Source organism: Egretta garzetta, unplaced genomic scaffold (assembly GCF_000687185.1).
Source record: "Egretta garzetta isolate BGI_Z169 unplaced genomic scaffold, ASM68718v1 scaffold506, whole genome shotgun sequence".
In the NCBI taxonomy this organism is placed as follows: Eukaryota; Metazoa; Chordata; class Aves; order Pelecaniformes; family Ardeidae; genus Egretta; species Egretta garzetta.
The window spans coordinates 11596-18109 of record NW_009260065.1 but is presented as its reverse complement, the minus strand read 5'-3'; the positions used below and the strand labels follow the sequence as shown (position 1 = coordinate 18109).

General features: G+C 51.9%; 2 long non-coding RNA genes across 2 annotated transcripts in view; one reads left to right on the top strand and one right to left on the bottom strand.

Annotated features, from left to right (window-relative positions):
* LOC118452521 overlaps positions 1–2211 on the bottom strand; it is a 5990-nt gene extending 3779 nt beyond the window's left edge. Inside the window, exons 1-2 of the long non-coding RNA XR_004842320.1 lie at positions 2163–2211; positions 949–1095 (exon numbers count right to left, since the gene is read on the bottom strand). This is a non-coding gene — a long non-coding RNA (uncharacterized LOC118452521). The remainder of the gene's footprint in view (positions 1–948; positions 1096–2162) is intronic.
* Positions 2212–2284: 73 nt separating this feature from the next.
* On the top strand, positions 2285–5776 carry LOC118452520. The gene is made up of 2 exons (XR_004842319.1): positions 2285–2764; positions 2858–5776. It is a non-coding gene; the product is annotated as an uncharacterized LOC118452520 (long non-coding RNA).
* The last annotated feature ends 738 nt before the right edge of the window (positions 5777–6514 follow it).

The following is a 6514-nucleotide window of genomic DNA, read 5'->3' as shown; positions in this document are numbered from 1 at the left end:
ATCACTCCCCAAGCTGCGACCACTCTGCCCGCGACCGACCGACCCCCCCGAGCATGACGTTCCGTGGTCTGGAACAGCCCTTTGGTCAGTTTGGGTTAGCTGTCCTAGCTGTGCTGTACTCCCAGCTCGTTATGCCCCTGGCCGAGCAGGAGAAGCTCAAAAAGTCCTTGAGTAGTCTGAGCACTACTTGGCAACAGCTGAAAACATCAGTGTGTTATCAACATTCTTCTGGTACTAAATCCAAAACACAGCACTGTGCTAGCTACTAGGAAGAAAATTAACTCTATCCCAGCCGAAACCAGGACAAAGATACACACCAAACCCAGTCTCTTCAGGTAAACAGAAGAGAGATGGCACTAGCATTTAAAACTACCTTCCTGGGTCAGGAAAATAAGAGAGACTAACAATTTCTCTCTCAAACTTAAAACTGTCAGGTTCTCCATCAACATTAACACTTGAAGAAATACAAAGGGCAGTTAAGTGATTTCTGTGATCAAAAGGCTTGTTCATGAAAGAATTCGAGACCTAAGTAGAAAGCAACCCAGAAGCCAAGGTTTTAAAAGACATCCAGGTTTATGGTGCACAGTCCTTAACGACTCTGAAACCAATCTGCAGTGAAACATCCAGGGCTTTGCTCAGCTCCAGAGCAGCGCAAATGTATTTGAGCACATCTCAGACACCAGCTTCCTCGTCAGCTGGCACTAACTGCACCTGAAGCCGTAGGAAACAGAGGACAAACATTTAAACTGCGTTCCTCCCCATGGAGGTCGTACACCCACATTCTCCTTCTGACATCCAGGCAAGCGTTGCACAGCAGCAACGAAGCCTCAGTTGGCTCTGTCTCCTGACTGACCTTTTCAAAAGAAATGCTGGAAATGACAGTTGAAAGATAAAGCTATGCCAAGGCTAAGGACACAATGGGCTGGACATTTAAGGCTAGATTCTCACCTTCCTCTTCAAAAGCAGCTTGTTTGGGGTGTGCCTGTGATCCTCTAGACTGCTTTTCCTGGTTGTTGTGGTCTAACCCCAGCCGGCAACCCCAGCCCCATGCAGCCGCTGGCTCACCGTGCCCCCCACAGCGGGCTGGGGAGAGAACTGGAAGGGCAAAGTAAGAAAACTCGTGGGTTGAGATAAGAACAGTTTAATAATTGAGATATTATTATTTGTTTTAAATTGTAATGAAAAGGAAAACAAAACTAACAAACAAACCAAAACAAAAAAAAAAAAAAAAGAAGAGAGAGAGAGGAACAAAACCCAGGAAAAAAACAAGTGATGCAATTGCTCACCACCCACCAACAGATGCCCAGCCCATCCCCAAGCAGCAATCCCTGCCCCCTCCTCCCCCCTCCCAGCCAACACCCCCCAGTTTATATACTGGGCATGACATCACATGGTATGGAATAGCCCCTCGGCCAGTTTGGCTGTGCCCCCTCCCAGTTTCTTGTGCCCCTGGCAGAGCAGGGGAAGCTGAAAAGGCCTTGACTGGTGTAAGCCCTGCTCAGCACCCACTGAACATCGGGGGGTTATCAACATTTTTTTGGTACTAAACCTAAAACACGGCGCTGTGCCAGCTACTAGGAGGAAAATTACCACCAGCCCAGCCCAAACCAGGACACATAGCTATCTCAAACACAAAAGCACCCAGAAAAAAGTAACAGAAATGAAAGTTTCCTAAAGGTAAGCAAAATACAATATATACTTATGTGGTGGCCAGCAGCCAAGCACTGACAGCCACTCGCTCGCTCGCCACCCCAGCTGGCCAGGGAGAGAACAGGAAGAACAAAAGCAAGAAAACGCATGGGGTAAAATAAAGGGCAGCCTAACAGATCTTAAACCTGCCCCCCCCACCCCAAAGAAGGGCAGAAACAACCCCTAGCAAAGGCAATCAATCACTCGCCTCCTCCCACAGGCAGAGGGATGCTCAGCCAGGCTCAAAAACCACAGAACCCTGGAAGTCAAAACCACCCTTTTCTTCTTTTTCTACCTCAGTCTCTGTCACCAAGCAAGACGTTCCAGGGTACGGAACAGCTCTTGGGCCAGTTGGGGTCGGCTGTCCCAGCTGTGCCCCCTCCAGCCTCTCGCCCACCCCAGCCCGCCTGCCTGAAGAAAGCCTCGATGGTGAGCAAGCACTGCCCAGCAAGAGCCAGAACACTGGCACTTACCCCCACTGGTTTAGCCGCCCGTCCAGCACACAGCACCACACTCCATCCCACCGGTACAGCTCGGTGACAACATTCACTGAAATATTCCCAAACCCTGGAGGTGGCCTCGCATCTCCCCAGGGTTTTTTTCCAACCGAGGCACCCGGGGAGGCCACACTCCCTGGCTGCGGAGCAGGGCACACTCCTGGCAGCTGGTCCTGTCCGGCCTGGCCGAAGGGTGACCGCACCAACTATCTCCTGCTGGATCTGTCCGACGGCCTGCTGCAAGGCCCCGCTTGAAATAGTTCTCCTTTCGGGTTACTCAACAGAGAGGACCCACAAGCCGACCGCTACACATATTCTCCAGAAACCCCCAACACCTAGGAAAGCTGCTGCTGCTCCTTTTTTGGTAGCTGGTAGGGACGTGGCCATTGCGTTCTTGACCACAACCACAGGGATGTGACGACAACGTCCGTCTTTCCACCTCAGTTCCAAGAACTGGATCTCCTTTGCAGGTCCCTTGATCTTGCCTTCTTTTACAGCAAAACCAGCCTTCAACAGGATCTGGATTCTTCTCTTCCCTTCTCAAACATTTCCTCCGCCGCGTTGCCCGACACAAGGATGTGTGTTACCAACATTCTTCTGGTACTAAATCCAAAACACAGCACTATGCTAGCTACTATGAAGAAAATTAACTCTATCCCAGCCGAAACCAGGACATCAGCGTATGGCAGGCGCTCAGGAGCTTCACCCCATTCCAGTGCTGCCTGTATCAGCCCACGGCAAAGGCAGGGCTGTGTTTCCACGCTGGGGTTGTCAGCTCCAGCTGCACGGACACCCCTCTGCATGAAAGCAGCCTGCGCCCCGCACTCTGCTGCCCGGGGACAGCACAGGTCTGGGCAGCAGGGCAGCCAGCACAGCAGCGTCACCTCCTTCCGACGGTGACAGCCCACCTTCAGCCTCGCCCTTCCGTCAGACTTCAGCAATGCCGTACGGGACCACTCCAGGGGGAATCACCCCCAAAATCCAGACAGGTTCCGCCCCTATGCCCTGAGGGCATTGGGGTACACCGCACACTGGCGTCCACCTGGGCTCCCATGGGTCCCATGTGCTCGGCCATCGAATCCACACCATCCAGTCGAGTCCGTTGTCCCTTTCCTCTGCGTGGCCAGAGCCAAAGCCACCCTATTCCTGGTCGGAGCACTCGTTACTCGCAGCAGACCAGACGTCCCTTCATCAAGATCAGGAGGAGGAGAGGCATCCTCAGCCCTTCTGCGTCTGGGGAGTTGCTCGAGGGCAGCCGCAGCAGCAGTCCTCCTGGACGGACCCCCGTGAGCTGCTCTTTGCCCCCACAACTCACCCAGGCAGCGTGCCGGCCCAAGGCAGCACACCACCCCACTTCCCCACGCGCTCCCCACAGCGGCACAGACAGAATCATGGGAGAGGCCAACTCTGTGTGGCACCCTTCGCAGCCTGTAGGAGCGAGGAGGAAGAGAATTCTCTTCAAACTGTTGGAGCTGGTGGGACAGTGTCTCCACAGCCAGTGCCTTGATCACCCGGGCACTGCTGCACGGCACCAGTGCCTTTGGCACTAACCTCTGCCACGTGGCCCCTGTGGCACTGGACGTCATCCCGATCCCTGGAGACCTGGTTGCTGTCCAGGCTGATGCAGATCACCTCCACCACTTCCCTCGGACAACAGCCAGGGTGGCCCGCTTGCCACCAGATCATCCTCGAGGTGACACTTCATCCTCAACAGAGGATGCCTGCACCGAGTCTCTGGTTTAGCCACGCTGTCCATTTGTGTTATCCTTAGATCCAGGGACTCTCCTGCTCCTTTGAGGGTCCTGAACACAGGCCTGGTCCTGGTCCTAAGTGTAGGTCAGGTCCCAACACAGCACTAGAAGCTGCTCGCTGTTTTTGGCAGGGACAAGGCATCCCTCCTGCAGGCAGTCTGCCATTTCAGCAGGGTTACCTGCCTGCCAAGGCAAAAACTCCCAGGCCATCGGAGGTGAAACCGCTCTAGGAACCTGCCCATGCGCTCCCACACACCGTGCCACCCAGGAGCCGGCTGCCGCAGGACACGTTCCCTCTGCCACCCCCAGCTGGGTGGTTACCGGAGGATCCACCAAGACCTGAACTGGGATCGAGTGGATTCAGGGTCTGATGAGGTGGCAGCGTGTGCAGGGCACTGGTGGCAGGGGAACACTGTTAGTACCATTACAAACAGCAGTCAAAATCCGCATTGCTGTGACAGCAATGCAGAGGCCAGACACCAGTCGAGGCTCAAAGCACCACTTTTATCCCAGGTTTCCCAGGTGCAGGCCATTTCCATGCCACGGAATGTCCCTTTGGACACCCCATGCCACAGCCGTGTACCCTTCCAACCTCTTGCCTACACCCAGGGGAGCAGGGGGGAAAAGCCTTGACCCTGTGCAAGCACTGTTCGACAACAGCCAAAACACCAGCATGTGACCGACGCCAGTTTAGCCACAAAGCCAAAATACAGCTCACAGGCTGCTGCGAAGGCAGTCAACCCCGTCCCAGGCAGAGCCAGTACCGCCCAGTAACATAATTCACTGAAATATTCCAAAAAGACTCCGCTCCAGCGTTCACCAGGTTCAATGCGCCGAGTTTATACACAGACACACCAAAAAAACCCCACCCCAAACAATCAGCACAAGTCTTTCAGCAAGTAACTCCTAAAAACCAAGACAAAAAAGGGGATTTCGGCACCTTCCCTGGAATATCAGCAGCAGAAATCTACCGGCCTTTTCCAGTGTTCTCTTTCCATGTCAAATTTTAGAGCAGTACAGACCCCACACGCCATTTCCTAAGTACATTTATATACGTGTGACAGGTCTGAGGCATTCGGAGCTCTGCACGCCTGATGCGGCGCTGTGCCCGAGAGCATTGCGGACAAAGAGCAAATACTAACACTTCTGCCTGCAACTTACTAAAAAAGAACCCCCAAACTCCATTCAGAACATTTAACTTGATGGCAAAGAAGGAAGAAAACATGTTATTTACCTTCAAATGTGAAACTGAAAAAAAAAAACCTATAAAAAATGCTTCAATGTTCTTCCCGTTCCTCACACAGAGGAGCTCCTTGTTCGGTACAGACTAACACGAGTGCGGGTCAGCGTCCACTGGGCTCAGCCCCCAAAACCAAACTGCAAGACACTGGGGAAGCAGAAGAAGGGAGGAAAAGGAGTCCAGCAGCACAGCAGGGAGCAGCAAGTTTTGCAGCCGCTTGGAACCCCACCCCTGGATAACCATCCCTCGGTTCCAGCAGTTGTCACAGGAGCTGGAGGAGAAGGGATCAGCCCAGTCCCTTACGTCCCCCACCCTTCCAGCCAGTTGGATTGCTCTGCCAGATTTTTTTGTATCAGAAAAAAATGCTATTTTTTTTTTCTTCTTGTCCTTGAAGAGTGCCTTCTCAATAGGGAAAATAATTACCTCCCTTTTCTATCCACCCTCCTGACGACCTCCCCACACAGTTATAATTTAACATTTTAAATGTCTAGCGAATTATCAGATACCAGAGAGAAGAGCATAACCCAAAACCGAACACATATTTCAACAGCAATCCTGGGCTGTAAACCAGGACTTGTTTTCTTTAAAAAAAAAAAAAAGAAAAAACAAAACACAACGCATTTTAATCAGTTATTTACACACTTTTAAAAATAATCATATAGAAAAATAAGTTTTAAAAAAATGAACAACCTATATCACATCACTGTATTAAAATAATTGTAACCAAGCAAAAATACTGAAGCAGTATGTGTCCAAGTTGGAAAAAAAAGAAAAAAAAAAAGGGGGGTCAAATCTCCAAATATGCGAGGTTCCTGGGTGAAGCACCAGGAATCAGGTTATGCTACGGTGCTAAAACACTTTGCCTTAGGCGAAAAGAATTTTTGTTGTTGTTTCGGTTATTTTGGCCAATTCAGACCAATTACCACCGTCTTCAAAGTCGAGAATTGGGAAAGCTATCCTTTTAACCCCCACCCGGGCGCATGAGGTGCCAGGAGACCCAGGTGCCAGGAGACATGTCGACATTCCGAGCTCCCGAAGGACGCAGCGATGAAAAACAATCTCTCCGGCTGACCAGAGCGAGCATTACTTCATTCAACGGCCGGCCTTAAAGCCAAAGCCACCATTCCCAACCCGCCAGGGCGCTGCGTTTCCATGCAACGCGCTAAATTTACAGGTTTAAAATCAGAGGTCTGAGCTTTCGCCGGAACACAGCTGGGGAGAGACAGGGCACGGGGAAGGAGCAGGACGCAAGCGCTGCGTTCCCCTGGCTTAGCAAACCCTTCAAGCGGAGGTGGAGCAAGCCCGGGCCGTGCGATCGGGCTCGTTGGACCGACAGG